The sequence below is a fragment of the Megachile rotundata genome, chromosome 1 (genome assembly GCF_050947335.1).
Source record: "Megachile rotundata isolate GNS110a chromosome 1, iyMegRotu1, whole genome shotgun sequence".
NCBI lineage: Eukaryota > Metazoa > Arthropoda > Insecta > Hymenoptera > Megachilidae > Megachile > Megachile rotundata.
Genome location: NC_134983.1, coordinates 10,690,022 through 10,715,147, shown reverse-complemented (window position 1 = coordinate 10,715,147; position 25,126 = coordinate 10,690,022). Strand labels below are relative to the sequence as shown.

Here is a 25,126-nt window from a genome sequence, read left to right as displayed (position 1 = left end):
AAAAGTATCGCAAAGTTATTCAGTTAAAAATACGATGTGATATCTACCATTTCCTGAAAAATGTCCGCGTGTCACAGATCGATACCGCAAATATACGAAGTCGAAGTGGATATCGAATATACCGTGGAAAATGTTCGGAGTGCAAACTTACCACGATCGTCCTGCACATCCTGGTCCCCGTAAACGGAAATGTACGATGGAACAGCATTCGTCCAAGCCGACTTTATCAGCCGGCTGATTTCCAAAGTAATTTGATCCTGGTGGCCATAACTCGTACCTTCCAGCTGCACAACGTACGCGTTGGTACGTAAGTACGTCAACCAAAGGCAGACAGGTTACTGAAACTGGACGGCACTTTGTCACACTCGCACCATCCGGATTCGGATAAGATACGAGTTCTCATATGAAGCTGGCGTGTTACCGTGTTCTCCTGGTCCCATCTTTTTTCACCAACTTTGAACGGAAAACTTTCGTCACGGACGAGCGAAAAATTTCCAACGATGAGAAATCGAAGTCGATAAGAAAGGAACGTGAACCTTTCCTCTCCTTTTTTTCCTTCGCCGTCTTTATTCCCTCACCGGTGTGTTTCCTACTTTATTGGCATCGAACCTGACTGCTGATGGAACGATTAACCCTTTTCGATCGAGTGACGTAATGAAATGGAAACATTTTCAGCTCTTTCGATTGATATGGTACCTTCGAACGAATTGAATTTTTTGTTTGAGGTACTTGTAATTATATATAGTATATGTAGTATAGTAATTATCGGGGATATGTGTTATTTTTGCATTTAAGGTTTTAGAGTGATATACTGAAATGGAAGTATGACACTGTTAATCTTCTCATTTCTTGTTTGATTTACTAAATTTTTTTCTTGACATTTCTACTACAAGTTGTTTGGATTACGATATTCTTTTTATATTTTTAATAATTCTTGTAAGTCAACCTCTTAAAAGTAAATGAATCATAAAGTTTATTGTCATATTTTAGCTAAACATTTTTAATTTACCATTTTATCTAAAAACATTTTCATGTTTCATCTAAAAATTTTTATTTGAACGCTTTATATAAAAATTTGATTTTTATGCTGTATGTCCTGATTTTAATTTTAGTATTTTAGTTTCAATTTTTATGTAACAATTTCAACTTCTGTATTTTCTGTTGAAAATTCCGATATGTTTTCAATGTATACTTCAATATTTTCATAAATTTCGTATAATGTTTTTTTACGAGCAGACTGAAAATTGCCACTAAATATTAAATTTGCGCTCACGCACGGTGTTCATTCGCGGTGAAATATAAATTTTACAAAATTAATATTTGAACGATGAAACACACGGATCAAAATTAAACAAATCCATACCGAAGGTTCCCACCGTGCTCCCATCGATTGACACGAAATTTTGACACGCAATAAAAACAAATTGTTAACAATCAAAGACGGCTTTCCATTATTTAATACCGTTATAAATTTCAACATTATGGTCGACACAATGACCGGAAGAGCAATATTTCGGAAAATTGTGGCCATAATGGAGAAATTAATTAATAATGTATATTGTTTATCGAACCTGGCTAATTTATGAGCACGCTTGTAACTGTTTAACCAATTATTGCAAAGTTGTTCGCCGCCATTATGTTTCAATTAATTGTACAAACTTTTTGGTTGCAGGTATGTGTACCAGTTGGATAATAAACGTTTCGAGTATGTTGTATCCATTACAACTGTGAGTATTCTCTAATATTAATTGTAGATCATTTAGCTACATATTCAGAGAAAATTTAAAACGAATTTCGTAACAAAATTTGGAATTTTGAGAAATGTATAGATAAATTTTAAGAATTAATGAAGTAGTATGGGAAGTAATACAATTGCTTACTATTTCGTTTAAAAATTATTACTTCATTCAAAAATTTAAATAAAACAAAGAAATTATTAATGACAATGAAATCCACCATATCAGTTAAGGAATGAAAATTCACTTTCGTTTACCTTCATACAAAAAACCTTCATATAATTATTTTTCTCTTTCATATAAATTTTTTGTTGCAAGAAATAATTAATGACAGAATATTTTATTAAAACTTGATATTGTAGAATTGTTAGTAAAATTAGAATATCAGAGATAATGTATTTACAACTGTTATCAACAATTTGATATTACTAGATATTATCTGTATTGTATGAACAGTATACTGATGGTGTATCAGTTTTAAACGGAATCAAGTGAAATTGAATTTTAGAATTTAATCATGGATATAAAGTACTACAAACCATTAATAATTGTTAATAGCACGCAGGCGATGTGACATTGAATTATAAGTCATTACACAGATAAATCATTGCGATAGCTCCTGCAGAATAACATGTTATGTCTAGCCATATTTATAATTTATTGCTAATAATTTCATGAATACATCAACGATTTTCTGCTGCGTTTCCGTTTTGATGTTTCATAATGTCAAGAAGAATTTATCCGCCGAAATAAATTGTCTTTGTAATATTTTTTATTAAAACTGCAATATTTATTACGACTGATGAAACAAGGTTAATTGATCATCATTACCATTCAAGATTTTAATTAAAATTTTTATAGAAATATTTGTAAAACCTTTTAATTTTAATTTTAATAGTATAAATTTAAAATATATTTATGATATATTAATTTATTCTCTAAAATAAATAATTGTGTCACACATCAGATATCTCCACATGTAGACACTGACGAATAATTTGAAAATTGTTTGAAAATTACTTGCCACGAAAATACGATTACTCGTCATTTTCGTTTTGTTCTAAAATGTTTGAAGATCATTAACGAAAACTTGTAGTTCAGTAAATATTGGCACCATACAGCTTTTTCTCGATAATCAGCCAACACGGATCGGCAATATCGTTGTCTCGCAGGCAGAGTATTTTATCGATCGGCAAAATAAATAGGGGTCGATAGGTATTGCCACGTTCGCTGTTAATTTACGACGCTACGGTATTAGTTCATTATTGAATTCTGCTAGAGAAGCAAAACGACCATCAGCCGAGATTCCCTTCCTTGGTCATGAGATTACGAGCGCACTAAATAGTTTGGTCAACGTACATTTAAGGAGCCTTAAATCTTTCGCTTAAGTCGCCACTTTACTCTTTTAAAAAATAAACACTTTGTCTTGAAGCTGCAGTTCCTTATAACGTCATTAATTTACAGAAATAATATTTCTCAGACGCTTTGTACATTTAACATAAAAAATATGTGAATGCATTTTCTCTGTTTGTAAAAACTATTTATCGAGGTTCTCTTATAAAGTATGCATTACTTTTTATGAATGCAAGTATGCATTATTTCTTATAAAGCACGTATGCATTATCTTTTATAAAGTATATAAACATGTTGCTGGTAAAAAATGATCAGATAGAATATTGTGTGATAACTAGAGAATTGATATTTAGTATATTATAGAACTATCATTGGTTAACTTTTTGTATACAGACTTAAAATGTCTTTTAACAAAAAATTGATGAGATGATGTCGCGAACTTTACTCTTATTTACAAATCGTTTTATAAAGTCGTTTGTGCATTGTAACCTGCATAGTCGTAACTAGAAGCCCACAATCTCGTTTAGCGGCGGAGAGAATTGAATTAAATTCTCGGGTAAATTATTTGTCTTCGTGTAACAAGAAACTGCAATGAATCCGATTTACTTAGGGAATGAACTCCAGGAATTCTGTTTCCCAATTTGCAAGGAATAATGTTTATCATGCGTTCTTCAAGGTACTTCAATTCTTTTGAATGCTTTCGTGCTTTCTACTTACATCATACTTTTGTTACCCTCTTCAGAAACTTTTATTTCTTTAACGTTACCAAACTGATAGGAGAATATGCAATGTTGCGTATGTATTTTAATTACTATTGTATTTTTATATTAATAAGTTGTAGCAAAGTATGTACCTTTATTAATTGAAAGTAGCTATGTACTTTTATATTATTAAGTGATACCAAAGTTCATATTTTTATGTTACTAAGTGATACCAAATTTTCCGTCACGTAACTACAATGTTACAAACTCAATTTTGCAACGTGTTAGCAAGGACACTAAGGTAGCACAGAAAGTACAAAAGTTTTCATTTGAAGACAGCTTGCCAACGACTTTCACCTAATACGTTGGCGAAAAAATTGTGCTAAAGACACGAAGGAAGAAAGCGAGAGAGAAACAGGAAAACATGAAACCGATGGTCCTGTGAAGCGTATCAGGATCCACGAGCTCATCGCGTAGCAGCTGTGCTCTGAAAGAAGCTAGTCGATTTAATTTAGCAAAGATAAAAAGAAGAAACGGGCAGGATATCGTTACGGGAACGACTTAATTCACCGAATAAAACGAAACTGAGCCGATGTTACTATGGAGACGCTTGTGGCCACGGACAAGTGGCTAACGGACGAAGAGAGAAGGAAACGTTAATAAAAAGAGGAGGTTCGAGGAGACGAAAGAGGAAGAAAAATGTAGGACGAAGAAAGTGGAGGTTTGGAGGACGATTCGGCCACTCGAATTTCAGTCGAGGCGCAGAGACATTTCTCGTTGAAAACAAAATACGAAGAGGAGTGACGAGGAAGAGGAAGAGGAGAAAAAAATAAAGACGAAGGTTGGTGGGTTAGACTGCGAAGTTCAGAGGAGGTCGGGGGTGGTACAGATGGCTGTGGGTGAAGGAAGAAACGGGATGAGTGGAAACGTCGGTGCCTCGATGGAATTTACTGCTCGCGTCGGAAGTATTCTAAGAGGGTTGCTTCCACGCTGCTGGATAACAGAAAGTGGAAGCCAGCGCCTAGGTGGTTTATTTGAATGCCTACTTCAGAAGGCTGCCGTGCCGCCACCGACTTTTTACGGCGCGACCCTCTCGTGTGTTCTAGAAATCGTCTCCGTTTCTGCATACATATCGTGACTCGGATCGGCTCGTTGCGATTCTGCCCAAACAATTCGCCATTATCGCTCTGTCGCCCGGAAACTAATATCGGAAAGACCTTCTGAAAACGTGTAATTCTCGAAATTCCCCAATATGCAAATTTGCATAATCTTTAATATTGCGGTTCAACAACGAAGAAGATAAAGAAAAGTAAAGTTTTCGCAACGAATGCAAACATTCGGGAGGTACATGCAAACAGTCGGTATAATGTTGGCGAGAAATTTCCATTGCGGGAAACAGGCATCCCGTGGAACGCAGAGGATAATAACGTGCAGGTTCATCGCGTCAGCGGTGAGAGGAAGTCCCGCAGGAACGTGTGGACGAGCAAGTTCTCTGTCATGGCAGATAGCTCGAAGCTGCCACTCCTTGACCGCACGGTCGTTTGTCTAGATCACTCCCGTTTTGCGGCCCCGGAGATCCTCGTTACGCCGGTCTGTTCGATTTTATCCCCCTTGGGTCGAACAGCGCAGTCACCAAGTCCGGGTCTGGAATTCCTGATAAGACGTGGTCCATCCACCGGCCGCTTAACGTGACTCGACGAATTTTTGGTGGTTCCCCTTTCAAAGGCTTCCGCTTCCGTTCTAATTTTGCCGGGAATTTCCTCTTGACCGTACCCATTAATCGTGGATTTCTTAACCCTTTTCAAAATTCTATGAATTCTATTCGTACGGTATCTGATCCTCAACACGCGGGAACACCGATGTAACTGTCCAATTTACATGTTAAATTACACACTGAAAACGGCTGTGCTACGTTACGATATAATTGAAGGGTCCAGTGCAGGAGGGACTTAATGGAAAAGGAAACTAGGACTGGAGGGGCGCTAGTGCGCTGAACAAATATGGCGAGGGTACTTTAAACGTTAAGCCGTGAACATAGAAATATATGGACGGAGCTTAATAGTTCTACGCTCATGAATGGAAGATAACAATGTGAGAGTCCCATTATTACTTCGGAAAGATTTTAGCTTTATAATTGGTCAATAGACTGGGTTCGTTAATGCTGATTTATCAAAAAAGTTTATAAAGAATAAGTAAAATGTAATTTTACTTCTGTTATTATTATTAATAATTATAATCACGTTTCTTTACAACGTACGAAGCATGTGACGGTTTTATTAGTTCGCACTCTAACTGTTAGGAGGTAAAAAATTTTATAGACACCTACATGAAATACTAGAAATAAGTTTTGTATAATTTAGAATCAAATATCAATGTAGTAATTAAAATATTAATAAGTTTTATAAATACTTCGAACTTAGGTAAATTTATTATTATGTACCTTTTAGATAAATTAAATTTGTCCTCGCACGATCGGTTAATCTATCAATGTGAAAGATTGTCGACGATCTGTGTTCATTTAATTGCTAGGAAACAATCATTGATATATTTCAGATTTAATTGAGATATTTATAAAGCAAATTACTGTTTTGTAACAGAAAGTTTAATGATACTTCTGCGTGCATGAATAATTAGCAAATTATGCAACCTGTTTATTCGATACATCGTCATGCATAATGAAACGGACTGTTAATACAAATTAATTTGATCATCATAATAAATGAGAGCAGACCAAAATGAACACACAACGCTTTTGCAATCAACGTAATATTATTTTGCCGCGTAATGAAGCCAGATTAATTTTAACACTCTTCGAACTGTCGAAACTTCTAACGTTGATCATTTATTAATTCGCGCAGTTACCAAATTTTCGATATTTATTCAATTAACGGAACAATTAACACGTTAGGTTTTATTTAATAAAAGAGTGATATTTCGAATTTTTAGCACTTTTATTTTTACAAATTAACGAAAATTAATTAATTTTGAAAATTGATTTGAAAATTTGATTTGAACATAGTACAATTAAAAATTGTTAATTTCTGGTTAATTAAATATATCACTGGTTATATGTGAATATTTCAGTTTAATTTTATTTGAACAATTTTTTCTAACCACCAGAGTTCCATTCTTTTTGGGGTAAGGCTTTTTTCAATTCAGTCAATCTAAAACGTCGAATTAAGGCTCAGAATTGTTATTGCCACATCGACAGATTTTTCCCGTTCTCTCCAGACGGCTGACGAGCTGTATTGGTCGTACGTATGCAAATTCGAGGATAAAAGACAAGAAAAAAGGACAGAAGAAAAAAGGAAAGTAGAAAGCCCGTGACGTTGCTCGATCGACGGTATTTATATTCATGCGACTGCTCGCGACGGTGTCCCAGAAAAAAAAGGGAGGTTCGTTACAGCATTACCTCGTTCCGATCAATTTCCAAAGTCAATTGAAGCGTGACCGGGAAATCACCCTTGGGAAAGCGAAATTTAAAGGGGACCACCCGTCTAGTCTCGTTTCGATACATTCGATAAAAGATCCTCGTTCCCGATAGGCTTGCCCGTTTTAATTTCATCCTGTATCTTGAATTTGCTCGATTCGCTCGGAAAAAGCCGGGGCTTTTTTATGGTTGTACAAGTGATTCTGGTATTTCGGTGAAACATTTACATTCATTTGAATTAAAACTTTTTGTGTTAAAAATGGAAAATTAATTTACTGCGTTTATTCAATTTTTTGTCATCTATTTATACAATTTATCATAATCGAATTTGATCAAATGTGTGTCTAGTTTTACAATCCATCATCTCCAGTTTTCAAATTTTGCAAACAAAGCGACTAAGCAATTAAAAACACAAATCAAAACTTCGGTCCAATATTGAACACTATCAATCACAAATTGGCAAAAATTTTCCGGAAAAGAAAAAAAAGGTCAGCCAGAAAAAAATAGCACGAGTTCACGGCGCAAAGTGAAGAATAAAGCTTGGAAGAATTTTGGCAAAACTTTCCGGTGATTCGAAAGATGAGACGCTTCGAATGAAATTAAACGCGACGAGAGGCAAGTTCCGGTAAAAAGGTGCGGCACTAACGGAGGGGAAAAAGAAATGTTGTAAGTAGAAAGGTGGTGTGTCAGTCGATGAAAGGCTCAAAGAGAATTGTCGATAGTGGAAGCGTGGAATTAGGATGGGCGTGGTCGTTTTCAAGTATCCTTCATCTTCCGCAAGAAGACTTTGATCTGGCCTGAAGCATCGTCCGTTTTCAAGAGAACGAATTGCATCCGCGATTGCATCGCACTTAAGGCGCCCCCTTTTAAAGTTCTTTTACCCCGACGTTTCTCTTCTCCTTGCCTTTCCGTTCGGAAAACGAAATATTCGAGACGCCATTTCAACGTCATCGTTCAACTATTTATCTTGCGTTAATTACGTTCGATCACGAGCCCGTATCAAACCGGCGAATCGTTTCTGTCTGATTCGATGGCGAGTCAATAAAAATTGCCGTCGGTTGTTGAAAAACTTGGACACTGTCCCGATAAAGATATTAAGTGGCGCTGATGTCATTGCCGACTGTAATTAATTGAACTATTTCAATGTTCTTCTTCTCTGCCATCCTTATTTGGATTTACAATATTTGCCAATAAGTGGTCCTTTAGTCAACTTTTAATTAAATTGTAGAGAGCCACTTGTCACGAGAAGAATGTTTATTTCATCGATTCTTCTTTCGTGTTCTCTTCCGATTTTTTATTTTTCAAATACTTGACAAATTTAAGTAAAATTCAAACAGCATATAGCTGTATACTGGGCAACGTTAGTTGTAATATATCTAATGAATAAATAATGCAGAATTATACAACGGTTGATATAATTCATGGGCAGTGTAGTCATTGGTACCATATGGGCAATATATAGTATTGCGATGATGTAATAAATGGTGATACGATTCGTAGGTGTATAATGTGTTAGCACAACACGTGGCCATATGGGTCGATATATAACGCGTTGAAATACGATGCGTGGCGATGTAACGCGCGGTGATACAACGCGTGGCAATTTAACGTGTGGCAATATAAAGCGTGGCGATGTAACGCGTGGTGATACAACGCGTGGCAATTTAACGTGTGGCAATATAAAGCGTGGCGATGTAACGTGTGGTGATACAACGCGTGGCAATTTAACGTGTGGCAATATAAAGCGTGGCGATGTAACGCGTGGTGATACAACGCGTGGCAATTTAACGTGTGGCAATATAAAGCGTGGCGATGTAACGCGTGGTGATACAACGCGTGGCAATTTAACGTGTGGCAATATAAAGCGTGGCGATGCAACGTGTGGCGACACAACGCGTGGCAATACAACGCGTAGATGGTACAACGCGTGGCTATATAACGTGTGGCGATATAACGCGTGGCGCCATAACGCGTGCTAATACAATGCGTGGCAATACAACGTTTGGCTATATAATGCGTGGCAATATAGCGCGTGGCGATATAACGCGTGGTGACACAACTCGTGGTGATACAACGCGTTGCTATACAATGCGTGGCAATATAACGTGTGGCGATATAGCGCGTGGTGACACAACGCGTTGCGATACAATGCGTGGCGATATAGCGCGTGGCAATATAACACGTGGCGATGCAATGCGTCGCAATATAGCGCGTGGCGATATAACGCGTGGTGATACAACACGTTGCGGTACAATGCGTGGCAATATAACGTGTGGCGATATAACGCGTGACGATAGAGCGCGTGGCAACATAATGCGTGGCAATGCAATGCGTGGTGACACAACTTATGGCGATAAAATGCGTAGCAATATAGTGCGTGGTAACATAATACGTACTTTTATTAATATAAATTCTATCTTTCATAACAGCATCTTTATAATCGCGAATTTGAAAATGAACAGCGAAGCAATCAAATAATTATTTTAATGCATCATTACGATGCACGAATTTATTTTAAAATACGATTACGCAAAATCAACCGACCCCTTTGCGAACAAACATTCGCATTTCTATTATATTTACGAGTACAATGGGAATCGTCCGAATATTGTGTTCTCATTAATTTCAAATGGCGAATAATCGTCGGACGATGTTAATTGTTTTGACGTCCATAATGTTCCTTTAATATCGGAGAATAATGCGTGGTCAATGCAAAATGGCTGAGAGCATTATTATTCCGAATAATCCGCCGAAGCAAAATTTTAGTACGGAAACGATGCGCGAGGGACAATTACGTATTTCGCCAGACATCTTACATCGAACAAAGGTATTTCTTATTCAAATGCTTTCAACCGCGTGCCGAACATGTTCGTGTCTTTCCTTTTGTCGCGTATTTTCGTTGCAGATAGAACGCGAGACATTGACGTTCCATCATCTCGAAAAGTGGAGAGGAAAAGGTTGTCGAAGGATGTTCCGGGTTTTTTACGAACGGAAAAAAAAACTCCGCGACGACGTTCCTTATCGATTGGACATTTGATTCGTTTTACCGATACGAATGCAGGAGACCGTAAGAAATTCAAGAAATAAAGGAATATGTTCTTCTATCCGTAACGTCTTTTGCAACTGTTCGAACCTTAATGTTACAAGTATTCGCGCAATTAAATATTCAAAAATATACATAATATCAGTAATAATACTAACTGATTCGTTATTAATTCAGTTTATTAACTTTTTGCGCTGAACCGATTTTACTGGACTGTTCATTCAGGCAATTTGCTCTTACTGTATTTTCTATAACACCTCAATCTTTTGAAGGAAATATATTCTACAGTAAACTTGTCATAAAAATATTTTATCACGCATTAAATAAATTTTAATGAAATTTGCAAACGTGGTAAAGAAACAGAAAGTTTGATACATACCATTACTGGTGTATGGTTTTAATTTTTTAATCAGATTTTCTGTGCTCTATACGGTATAACACACAGTGAATTCAAATTCGATCACAGTACCGATACTTCGTATCGCACGCACACTTTGATCGTTGTTCTGTAACATGGATTCAGCGATCCGTAATTACAGCGACTCAAGAAATTACGAACCGCGAAACGATCAGAGTATCAGATCTCAAAGGAACAATTCCTGATACAAAAGCTCGGTCTCTTGGACAGGTGAATAATCGATGCGAATAATCGTTGATTTACGTCACGAGTTTATTGCCGGTTGCTCGACGATCGCCTCGGGTCTGTTTCAACGAGCCACGTACGCTTCAACAATGGATAAAGTGAAAGCCTGACGAATGAAGACCAGCGATGGGATCGAGTTCGGTGCGTTCTTATGGATCAGAATTATTTTTCGTTCGTGTATTGTTCGGCTGGAATCGGGAAACACTCGTAAAAATAAAATGTCCCGTGTGATTTATACGCGATACGCCCGACATCGTAACGTCGAACCGTAAAATGTTTGTAACACGACTTCTAAACTGATTGCATGCATGGAAATCGAATCGTATGAAAGAACGAAACGTACAGATTTAAGACATGTCCTGGGGAAAAGGATCCTATTATTGGAGATTTTTATGAGGCACTTTAAAACCTATCGAAAAATTGAATACATTTTTTTGTTAGGATTGTATGAGTTTGCAGATTCTGGGGTTTTTAAATTTGGGAATTTCAAAGTCTAGAAGTTTGGTGATCAAAGTGTTATTTTAAAATATAACCTTTAAATTTTAAATTCGTTAAAACTAGTATATTAGAAAATATGTCAAAGAATTTTCCCAAATAACAAGTTTGATATATTCGAAAATCGACTATTCGATAATGAACCGCATAATACCGGCAAATTCTACTTACCCATGAAAATAAACGCGAAACAGTACCGTCTAACGAACGCCGGGTTTTGCGGCCATAAAATAGCTGAAAATACGGTCGAATCGCAGAGAGGGTTTGTAAGATGGAACACAGCGGCGAGGAAACAAATTTTCCCAGTGTAACTCGGAAAGCGATAACAAGCAGCCTTCCTGCCGTTTCCTTTTTCCTTTTCATATTAACCGCGTACATTTCCTACGAAAGAGAGAAGCTCGCTCTTTTTTCCCTGGCCCGCGAGAGATCGTGCAATCCGACCGACTAATTCGAGCGAAAAGAAGCCGGCCAAATCCCGGTTAAAGTGTCTTTGAGATATTATCCCAGCTTGGGAGAAGTTTGGCCGGCTGGTATGTCCGTCTAAAGCCCGTCGTCTGATGTACCAATTTCGTGGTAAATATTTCTTTCTTCCAATTTCGCTTGGCTCCGTCTCGTCTCCACCTCGATACCCTCCGTCGGCTACCCTCTTGGCTAACTTTGTATTCATTACGGAATCTCGTCAACCCTTAACCTAAACAAATTGCGGCACGTCTGGTGAAACCACGTCGATTCGTACCCCTAAATTTTTGGGGCATGCTACATTTGTTTTCTTCGTTTTGATTAAAATGTTGGGTAGTCTGGAATTCGTGTAGAATCGGCACCTTAACGTGGTTAAATAATTCATGGAAAGATGGAGCTAACCTATTGCTGTTAGTAGTGAATGCTTAATCTTGAAATTAAATGATGGTACTGAAGTAATTTTGAGGTAAGATGAATGGTTGAGGAACATCGATAACTGATGTTAATGAGTGCAATATGTCTTACTGTATGATTGAGAGAAATTATTTTTTTAATTATACAATGTGTAGCAATATAACATACAGTGATGCAATGTCGGACAATGCATGAGTGCATGACGATATATTAAGGTAGTTAGACTTCAAAGCAATTGTATAAAACATTTATAACATCGTAAACATTTTGTAAGACTTTCATGAACAGTTGATTGTACTTATGTACTCCGTAACGTGTAACATTTATTATCGTTTAGTATAAAAAGGCTTGTGTAATTTATTTCGCGACATTCACGAGACGTGCACAATCTCGGACTCTTTTCTTTAAGCATTCAAGGGGCTCGAAACGTGAAATATACCGTGAGACCCGTTATCTTTCCACATACTTTACCATTCTGTTTTCCAATGTCTCCGTTTCCACATAAATAAGCTTCGTTCTCGTCGTTCTCGGACCTGATTTAAAATTTACATTTCACTTGCATTCGGCAAGCATCGGATATCGCATTCATAAAGCTGTTGTCTCGTGATAGTGCTTCCTCGAAGAATGAATCCTGAAACATTCAGCTTCCGTTATTGCGTTTCGTACAGAAACAATTATTATTTCGTTGTACTGCTCCCAGATTTTCTCGTTTATTTCTCCCTTGAGAGAATTGGATACTTTTTGTGAAATTTAAATTGCTTGAGAATTATTATCAAATAAATAAACGTTGTTGTATTAGTACGGACACTAAAATTAGGCACACTGATTCATCTGTATTTTGTACTCGTTTTCTTTAAGATTTAAAAAAATTCAAGTATCTCTAATCTCGCTGATTTTTGTATTCCACAAATGTTGTCTTACTAAGAGTGTTCCTCTAGTTCAGGGACGTTAACGGTCCGCGAGTCAAACGATTATCCAAATCTCTCGATTTCCATCGTAAGACGTTTCACCGTGGGCGGAAACGGGGTTCCTTAAAACGGCAACAAAGCACCGGCTAATCTCGCCAAGACAGGTGGAAACGCTCGCGCGCACGCTGCTCTGTGCTTTGCTTTGCAAATGCGATGCAACGTGCATGATGCACTCGCGGCCGACTTATAACGTTTCCGAAATCAAGCTAGCCGGGTGCAACAACAACGCGAGCCACACCTTCCTCATGCATATTCGCGGCCCGGTTTATGGAGCAACTTAGTTTATAGCCGCTCGACCAGGCTCCTGGTGTGCGTGCAATGTACACGCACTATTAATTCTCCAGCCACGACGTTTGCGTGCATCTACGCGTTCTGACAGCAATCCCTTCGGTACGGTTATCGCTGTATTTCCTCGAATTAGCGGCTTTTATCGTGTTAATTTCGGGCGACCTCTTCTCGAATAAACGTAAATGGTTAGACAGAGAAAACTACACGCAAACTTCGGAACGAAGAAACGATCTTAACCATGATTATTCTGCTCTCTGCAAGCTTAATTTGAATGGTACGCTTTTATAACGATGCTTCTATTCGCGGTGTTTTCGCGACCTTTAAATTGTTTTCGATGCTGCAGGAAAGAGAAAAGTGGATACAAAGTTACGGATGTAGATCCTTCACCTATGATCTTTTGGATAATTGTGTCAGTCAGAACTGAAGGAAGAACGATTTGTTTGTGTATGATTTTGTCCGTGACTGTGTATTATACATATTTTAACTCGATCGATACTGCACTTCATATCTCGAAAAATTTGATAAATCCATCAACGTAACATGAAAAAGGAAATGATTTCTCGCCACTAACTCTGTACTAAGAAGCTTCTATCGGAACCTTATTATTTCAATAACTTAATTATTTCAATGAGGAACGAATTCAGTTAACCTCTCGAAAAATCGCATTGCATATGCGAATGATCTAATATCGGTGCCTTTGATCGTGAGTGTATCGTACCGCTGCGAATAAATTAAGGACCGCATAAAAGCACCCTAATGAACGCAACATTGTGCGTATATCGCTAGACATCAAGTGCATAACAAGCTTCCAATGAAAGTTTGTTTACCGCCGGCAATGCACTCTCAACAACGTTGCAGGGCTAAACAGTATTACACTTGCCGCGAGCGTGTAGGTCGCTTAATAGGACAAGTGTAGTACCGCGTACGCATAATATGACGGAGCAAATTATTCGATAGACTTTCAATATAGCCGCGACGAAAGGAGGCGACGCCTCGTGCATATTGAGAGCGAACGTAGGCGGGTTTCGTTGATCGGTGACAGTGGTATAGGTCAACGATAGATCCGACGCGTCGAACGACGACAGTGATATAAGCCAAGTACAGGCCGGGCCATCGGGAAACGTACATGGCTTTCATGTATGCAAACGCGTATATAATCTGTGTACCCGTGCTACGTTGTTGCATCCGTCGAGCCTCCTCTGTCCTACTATCAGTCAGCGTGCAACCTGATTGCACCCGCGCTCACCCTTTTCCACCCCAACGCTGCCCGATGGCCACTGACCGTCCACGTGCACGTATATCTGCTCATCTGCACTGATTTACCGCATATGCATTGCGGTAAACCTACACCACCTGTCCTCGTTCATTCGTTACGTTCGATTCTTTTCTGGGTTTTACGCGGAGCCACCCTTGGGACCAATTTTCCCTGATTTTCGAACGCATTCTGTTCGTAGGACTTTTGGAGATGAAGATTCGATGATCTTTGTGATGGAGCCTTTTTCTTTTGGAAGGTGTGGTATTGGGGTGACAAAAATATCAAACTCCTTAGTTAACCCCTTGTCCTACATTAACGTGTCTCATACGTGATGCATACTACGGTTCGAATAAACTGGACCTGTTCACTGCAATTTTGTAGTCATTCTGACTTTATTGAGATATTTTAACGTTGTAGGAATAATTAGCTAGCTGTGAATAACAGTCCAAAAAATTGTACATTAAAAGGTGAAACGATAGTAATATGAATTTGGAGAATTTAAATTTGTTCATAAGATGTACATAACTTCAGACAATTTATGGGTTCTCAGTATCATCTGTACTAATCTTCCGAACTATTAGTGTAGCGTCAAAGCTAGTACAATATAGCTCCGAAGAATTTTTCGAATTTCCATGCCGAAAATGTCTCGAGAGAATACGATATCATCTGCATTAGGACAGGCCGCCATAAAATTCGTTGAAAATTTACGAGCAAAACAGGCAAAGAATTCTTGAGACGAGGGTTGCTTGCCTTCGTTCGAGGATTTTGCCACGAATTCGAGGCGTTCGCTTTCTTTCTCGCCTGCCAGTCAGCCCAGGGAAACGATGAATGTATTCCTTGCCTTTTTTCCGCCTCTTTTCGCGAAAGCTCGAAGGAGAACTAGGCCTGAAAACGACGACCCCGTCGGCCCATAGAACGTTTTCATGCGAACCCACCACGGTTGCAGCCAAGATGAGCCAGCGCCCTCCTATAGTTTGTTACGTGTGTATTGTGGCTTTCCTTTTTTCCTTCTCTCCCTCCTCGTTTTATTTCCCTGCCTCTGCCGTGTTTCCCCTTCTTTCTCTTCTTTTTCCTCAACGGATGGAATGATGGAGGCGCCGTCGCTCCGAGCGCTCATTTCCTTCCCATAAATCCAACCGCGCGATAATGGTCGACACGAAGACGACCATGATTGTTCGCGGTAATTTGTCGTTAGCGCCTTTCGACCGGTATCGAGACTCGTAACAGTCAATCGAACTTCCGGCCACTTTATTGATACACTGTCGATGTCCCGTTGTGTTCGAAGAGTAATCGAAGTGACACTGATCATTGAAAGAAACATAGAAAAATATTTTTGTGGTTAGATTAGTTTCATTTATATTCTTCGATATTAGATGCTAGATAGTTTTAAAACGGTGATGTCAGAGATTTTATTCCTGATTTTTAAGAATTTACCAAATTTCTAAATTTCTCTGTTTGGAAGTTTCAGAATGTAAAACTTAATACATTTGATGATTTGAAAGTTTGAGAATTTGAAGTTTTATTTAACCGTAAAAAGTTTCTTGCTTTCACACTAATTTTGGGAGGCCCTGTACAGTTTTGGGCGTCGGCGGTCAATAACTTAACCCCTTGGATACGGATGGCTAGGGCCATTCGGTGTTCCCGGGTCAATTCGAACTCGTAAGCAATAACTACCTGTACACACACTCTTAACATAACGTTGCTTTTATGACACTATTAGTTCAATCACTTTTGACTCTCAATTTGCTACTTAATAATATAAAGCAAATACAAATTATTGTATTGTTTATCTTTGTTCAATCTATTTTCATATTTATTTATGTGTTTTCACATAATTTCCTTTTACTGTGTTCATATGACAGACTACTGTGTTTATTCATGTCATAGATTTATACCGTGCCACATTTTCTCGTGTGATTCACCTACACATGGTCACTGTTCCATTCGTTTATGTTAACCTAACCATTCGCTTGTGTTCACTCTTGCAGTTGATTCATTGTTTATTCCAGCAAAGAAGCAGCCATTTCGTAACAAGAATATTAATGAAGCGTTTATGTAGTCACTTTCAACAAACAACCCTTTGACTGCGAAAGGCAAATATCTGTGTGTGCTCTCATACATTCTGTAGTATGTGAAAAAGAATAAATAGTACATTGGTATATTTACTCCAATATAATACTACACAATTGTTGTATTTCTACCGTTGTAATATTATACATATATACATATATAAATATTTAATGTCAAACATACATATGATGAAGCGAAAAAATACATATGTGATAATATTGTAGGTACTCATTTTGAATATGTGTAATTTTAGAATGGCTAACATAATATTCAATTGACTTAACTTTTATTAGTTATATCTGTTAAATTATGTGTTAATGAAATGTTCTATATACAATTTATTATACTATTAGCCTATATAATGTATTAGCTCATACAAACATTAATTTGTGATCAGTTAGGTTATGTTCTATTTTCTAACCATAACCTAACTATAACCTATTTCGCTTACAAACTACTCACAATTTTGTAAACGATTATTCGTGTCAATATTTAACTTGATAGTAAGTTAGTAACGCACAAATTGCCTGCATAGGTGAAATATAAAATATGTGCACTTTATAACATAGATTGCCAAGTTAATTTCGGCAATATTTACACTGCTGTACGTTACATTTTGCCTGCGGTTATTCGAGTTCGGTAATACAAAAACAGGACGTGAAGCTCGATCAATTTTTAATTCGATACCGGTCCACGAGGATTAATTCGATTTCGTCGTTGGAAATTAGAGTTTGCGGAGCGAGCGTGTGCGGTTAATGACTAAAAACGTTCGACGAGAATGGAAATGGAGATAAAAAAATAGGTTTTATTCTTCCCAGAGGATTCACCTCGGCTCGCTATTTCGACGTAACGGAAACTCCATTATCTGAATAAGTTTCCAACGAGTCTGTACGTTTCTCGTCCACATTTCAAAATTTTATACTTACAGAATTTGTACGTTTGTTTGGAAAGGAAAATGCGTTACCTGCGCTATCAATCTACCGTTATCGTAAAAAAGAAAAAGCAGAGAGATTGCTTCAATAAAACTATTTGCACTCGTTACTGATATTTTTTAATTACAAAAATTTATAAAATATATCATATGTGCATACATGTGAATACATGTGCACATGTATAATGTACATATAACATGATATTTACATTGAAAGTAATTTATAATACATACATTAATAATGCATTAAAAATAATGTATAACATCATAAATAATGTATAAATACTTAAATAATATTAACAACGATAATACAATCATAAATGACAGATAACATATCACATATGTATTATTAAATTTTAATACTGCAGCAAAATTATAATATTAAAATACCAGGAAGTATGTTGCACATTAGAAACTGTTTCAACAAAATTTTGACAAGAAATCATAAGTCCATCACATAATCTATGAAAAGTCTTCGTGTGCAATTTCCAGTCTTGAAACACGGAACGATTTTTTGTTCGTTGACTCAGATAATTTGATTTACCTGGTAAAGGAACGCAGGAAGTTGAATAACTGCAACAACCGACGGATTATACGCGAAATAATGGAAGTCGAATGTGCGTGTGCACACCCATGGGAATATCGGCAGTGTAACACGAGGCAGGATGGCATAGGGGACTCCTATCGCGTGCGGAATCGAATGAAGCGGAAAACTCGGTGGCAAGTGCTCGAATACGCGATCAAGTTCGGTATCCGTGGTTTTCGCATCATTTGCGTGACAGTACTCGATGAATTCGCGTCGATGATCAACGCCGCGATAGAAAATCTGCGAAATTTAGCTCCTTGCGTAACGTTCATTAACCTACGCCCAATCTAAACTGCATCAACCTGGTCACATATTTCATATATTTTACATATGTCAGAAGGGACAATTTGTTTATTGTTAATAATATACTTCATCGTTAAGATATAATTTTCATGTTCCAATCAGTGGCATGTACAATTCTACAAGAATTTTTTCTTGAATTTATTTTCTGAAGTAGTACGTTTAATAAATTCAAATGTTATTCTGATAAAATTAATATAAAATTCTTGTGTTAGTAAAGTTTGAAAAATGTATCATATTCTTACCTTCTTAATTTATTTTCGTTCAGTTAGTTATTTGAATTCTAACCTTATTATTAGACTTGAGTGCCATCTAATTCATACCATCTAATAAATCATCTAGTAAAGAAACAATGTGACGTAGACTAAAAATAAATATTCCGTGGCTACAAGCGAAAATTTCGTCGTATTTCTCGAAAGTGAACTAATATGTTTCAGTAACAATGTTCGTAGGTGAAATTCACATTCGAACAGGGAACTCATATCGGTATCAGCGGTTTTCCTGCCATTTACGCGACGACAGTTGATGAATCTGTATCGGTAGCGAGCTCACCGCTCAACAACCCGCAGTTTCCCCAATTTCAATCCATGCCGTTCCGCAATAAACCCCATCGTTTTTCAAGGGAACCCGTCTGGTGTTCACACGTACAGCACACAACAATCCGGATGCATGTGAAAGTACGCATATATCCATGAAAAAAAAGCATATTTGTGCTGGCGATGCGTGGAAATGCGAATTTTACGATAACCCTCCTGCACAAGTCGTATCAATTGACTTTGGAGAAAAAACAGCTCGTGAACTGTCCACGTAAGCTTTTAATAGATTAAATTATCTATTTTGGGACCTCTTATAATTTTACTACACCATCTACATTGATCCTTATTTCATAGAAATTACCCTTATTTAATTCGAGTAATGTTCGTATAACACAAAGGTATTATATTAATACAAAGAAATAATTTAATATTACAAAACAGCAGCTAACATTTCACATATCACATGAAGTCGAATTTCCTGTATCAAAATGTTCTCCGAAATAAATTAATTTTTCAGAGGTATTGTTTAATCGTAATGTAATTACGGTCTGGTACATTTTTTATTAACGTAACAACGGTAGATTGAAGGTAATTATTTCGTGGAAAGTTGTTGAAATTCAAACCCACCAATCCGAATGGAAGGGTACGAACAACGGAACATAACCTATTCTGAAAATTTCAGCAGCACAGTTTCGTACAACCGTTAAATTAACTGTTTTTTTTTATACCGGGTTATTATCATGATTGCCACTGATGCTGAAATTTCAATCGCACTGCCCCAACATTCAATAATATTAAATTTTGATCGTATTTGTTGACCATTTAATTAACATGGCGAAATCATTAAGTTAAAAGAATTTTAAATTTACCAATTCTCAATTTTCTAAATATATTGTCACATTTTTATATTATAATATATATAATCATATAAAATTATACATATATGTTAGAAATTTAACAGTATTATATAGGAAGTTGAAATTCAAAAGATTCTAATATATGTACATACATGATATATGTATGTATATCATAATAATTTCTTAGTAATTATTCTAAATAATTTCCATCCATTTTCATACAAGTTATACAGTCTCCCAAATGTCATAAAATCATTGTTATACGTGTCGGAATAGAATTCAGCTGTCAAATGAAATCACTGAAACGCGTGTAATTGTCATTGAATGTCAGCGAATGATAAACGACAAGGTTCAGAAACGAAGTATAAACGTTTCACAATCAAAATGGTAATATTCACCGGACCGTTGTAAAGCTAGGGGAAAACATTTTGCAGTGAATTTCAGTTAACATTCGGGTCATGCTTCGATCATACCTGTCGCTGTTTGAGTTCACTGCACGCTAATTTCGTCCGTTTATTCGCGTATCTCGAATTTGACTAGCGCTAATTTCGACTGGACAAATTTGTTTCCGGTTTCCATGTAATTAATAAATTGTGCGGACGACATCGTTGCGTCGATAAATTCGACGCCTCGGTTTGCCATTCGCGTTAACACTCGGTCTCGTTGAAATTCAGTTTCTCAAAATTCGAATAAAATACTGAAATTTGCAGGAAAAGCAAAATGAAATGTACTCATATATATTGGGTTATTTATACACTTTATTTTTTATATTTTTCGATGAAAAAAACGAACAACGAGTAAGTTGATATAATTTTTTGAAATTATTAATATTTAAAATAATAGCAAAAGTAGAATTCTGCTATTATGGCAGTCTAATACTTTTACTATTATTTTTATGATTGATATTAATGTACACGTATGTATACATTTCATTGACACATCCAGTATAAAAATTACATTTAGTTTGCAATCAAAAAATTTTATTAACCTTCATGTTACACAGAAATGCCAATAACTTGTTTCTATCAGTTTTAATATTCCTCGTAACTTTAATACCGATTATAAATTTATCAGTATCAAAATTAATGGTAGACAGGTACAAATTCAGAACGATACCAAAATGCAACAAGTTTCTCCTATATTTATTTTCATGGAAACTCGAACCGTGGAGTTATATTCGAAACAACAGTTTTATATCCACGACAGTGCACGAACGCGGTCGAAGAAACGCATCAAGGGTTTCAACAGATCTCCTTTTTGCCCGAAGAAAAAAGTGCAAAAGAGTGTATCTGACGTACGATACAAAGGAAATAAAAAGAATGTTATTTTTATACTAATGACGCAGCGAAACGTAATCAAGAAACGTGCCCGGGGGTGCTCCGTGCCATTTTCACCCTTAGAATGCCGTGGAGGGTTGCTTTCTATCGGTATCTTTTCTTACCGATGAAAGGAGTGGTTCATTCATCCCTAGGCCCTTTCATCGATAGTCTCGTCTCGAAACGATGCGTGCATCGTTCGCGTGTTCGCGCGCGTACCAAGCGTAGAATTAATGCAATCGTACGTCACCGAGGGGGTTTCACCGGCAGGTGGAGGAATGCTTTTATTCGTCGCCTCTCGTCGCTGGAACTATGTCAGTGTGAAATATTCGCTGCATTCGTTTCCACGACTTCCGACTCATTATCCACGGTCGAAGAACGACAGAGAAAAGACCAACACGCGTTTCATTCTACGCCGAGCTGCGTAATAACACGACTGACGAGTGCGTACGGTGACGATTAAAGGGATAATAGCGCTTCAACGCTTCATTCACTGCTTCCCCTTTTTTCTCCGCTTTCTGAATTTTGGCGATCTTGAGACTTTTATATTCTTTTTTAAATATACCGTCAAATATCATAGCATTCTTTCATCTATTTTTATATGCACAATATTCAGGAAAGTATACATTCAGAAACATATGTATACATTTTGGAAGTGTCATGTTTTTTGAAACACACTGTACTTATACGTTTACATTCTACTCTATCCTTTCATTCACTCCTTTAATCTCCTACACTGCATTATTGTGTCTCCATAAAATAGTGAATACCAATTCAGTGACCTACACTAGTTGTGAAACACCCTGTATGTAGTCTTCTATATAAAACATATTTTTGAAATTTGCAAGAAATGAAGAAACGAAGTAGCTATTTATCTCCGTGAAATAGTTTAACGTAGGAGAGGATGAAAATCATTTGAGAGGCTAACAGCTCGAAAGCGTAAGGAACGTTTCTCGATTTCGGATCGTGTGGCCCGCGGGCATTCGTTTCCGAGCGGAATCTCGTTTACACCGGCGGATCTAATCGGCCGCGAAATTTCTTTTTCCTGCAGCAATCTCGTGGGCCCTCCTTTGTAACCGGTGGCTCGAACGTACCACCAGTTCGTTTGATATCGCCTATAACGCGACTCTTATTGGCGCTGAAGGCGTCGTGGATCGAATCCAAGGAGAACCGACCGGAAACGCGTTAAGCTGCGCCATCGGCAACTCGCGTACCGGAAAAGGAACGCGCTTTGCCTTCCTGACGATTGAAAATTGCCCCCATTGCGACACGGCTGCAGGCGATTCTTCTGACTATAGTTTTTTATCAGTCTCACTTTTTATTACAACTTTTATTCGTTATTAGAAATTTTGCATTGTTAGAAATATTTATATATTTGGTCATTGTTAGGTATCTTCCACCATAATTCTACAATTTTGTATAGACTATCTTTTTGTTCTTATACTAGTATTAAAGTGGGGTTTATTCCAAAGAAGTGCTGAGTGCACTGCGAGGTCACTGGTTGGCGGGAAATTTGAAAATTTATAACTCTATTCTTTTGTCTCCATAAATCAAATTATTTCCACTAAATTCCACTTTCTAAAAGTAACACTTAATAATGTGGAATGTGAAAAGTTGACTTGACTGTACTACAATAATTGTTAAATTTTTATGGTCCAAATCTTCAAATTTAAAAATTCCCACACATCTCAATTCAAAGTTTCATTGAAATCGTGAAATCGATACAATATCTCGTTTTCTAACATCGAACCCGAAACATACAACGGAATCCATTCTTTACCCTTCAGTCCTTATTCGTCGTTTTCTTTCTCCGAGATTCCATCTTTCAACGACCATCCAGCGTTTTCTACTTCTTCTCGAGACGTTACTTAAAGCCCCGGCGGCACCCTCGTAACGAGCCTTCTACAAAAAAAGGACCACGAATCTGGCGATAAGGGAAAGTTTCGTTGACGTTTTAGGCGATAACAGACCGCGAGCTACGGTTCCCAAAGAACGAACGCTTATCGTCCTTCTCTCACGACTTCACGCCCCTGTTTTGCGGCTTTCTCTTATCGCCACCAATCTTTCGCCTCTTCGGCTCAATTAACCGCGATGTTATACGGCCTGCCACCCACTTGTCCCGTGGCGGGAAACTTTGAACGCCTCGAAAAACCCCACTGCTTCCTCTTTCGAAGTGCTAACTATTACACTTTCTACCCTCGTCAATCATTTCAATTATTTCGCGGTTCATTTCTAAGCGAAATTGGTTCGCCTTTTAAGACAAAATTTTTCTTGCTTCAGTTTTAAGAGAACATATTTATTGATTCATCTAAGTGAACATGTTTATTGTATTATTTAAGTGAAAATATTTATTGATTCATCTAAATGAACATATTTATTGATTCATCTAATTGAACATATTTATTGTATTATTTAAGTGAACATATTTATTGATTCATCTAAGTGAACATGTTTATTGTATTATTTAAGTGAAAATATTTATTGATTCATCGAAATGAACATATTTATTGATTCATCTAATTGAACATATTTACTGTATTATTTAAGTGAACATATTTATTGATTCATCTAAGTGAACATGTTTATTGTATTATTTAAGTGAAAATATTTATTGATTCATCGAAATGAACGTATTTATTGATTCATCTAAGTGAACATATTTATTGTATTATTTAAGTGATCATATTTACTGTATTATTTAAGTGAACATATTTACTGATTCATCTAAGTGAACATATTTACTGTATCATTTAAGTGAACATATTTATTGATTCATCTAAATGAACATATTTATTGAATCATGTAATTGAAAATATTTTTCGTTTCAATTTTAAGTGACACTATTTATTGATTTATTTAAGCAAACATATTTATTGATTCACTTAAGTGAAAATATTTCTTGTTTGATTTTTAAATAAAACTATTTATTGATTCTTCTAAGTGAATATATTTATTAATTGATCTAAGTGAAAATATTTCTTGGTTGATTTTTAAGTAGAAATATTTATTGATTCATCTAGATGAACATATTTATTGAACTCTGTAAATGAAAATATTTCTCATATGTAATCTTGATTGAGATAAAAATTCCTAAGTATGTAATTTCAAGTTGTAATTGTATATTAAGTATCTAGCTGTAAGTTTATATAAAAATAAAAATTATCGTTATAAGTTTGCAATTAATATTGATTAAAAGTATCGCGTCACTGTCTGGCCTGGTCCAAGGTATTTCATATCTGTACGCTTTCCTCTCGGGGATTGCTCTTCCGGACAATATTAATCCTCCGTGTATCCGCACGGTTACATCGTCGTTCGAGGAAAGCAAAGGAAAGTTAAAACGACAGGACAATGTAAACTACTCGAAGACGGTTCACCGAGTCGTCTTCGTGGATACACAGCCAAAGGAACAGAAGGATAGGCGTGTACAAAGACCCGCAAGAAAAAGAAGAGAGAAAAGCGTAGCGAAGAACGAGGACAGATGTTCGTAGACGAGGAAAAAACATCGAGACTGTGAGGTATACACACACAGAAGAGGAAAGGGTAAGACAGAAAGTGAAGTTGAGCGACTGTCGACGGAAAGTTGGCAAGTCGGATAATGGCGAAGTTATGGCTGCAACTCGAGTCTCGCTTATATACATCGTACTAGAACGCTAACGATGCTTTAAGCCGTGTCGACGATCTTCCTCTGGCTGAGTATTCTTTGTTTCATTATTGTTTTTAAAAGAGGGTATTACCTTTCCTGGAT

The 25,126-nt window shown here is 36.8% G+C and overlaps 1 protein-coding gene across 5 annotated transcripts in view; it reads left to right on the top strand.

Moving 5' to 3' along the window:
• The window catches only part of Fas3 (fasciclin 3), a 381,776-nt gene that overhangs the window by 282,087 nt on the left and 74,563 nt on the right, over positions 1-25,126 (top strand). The gene's annotated exons all lie outside the window — the stretch shown is intronic.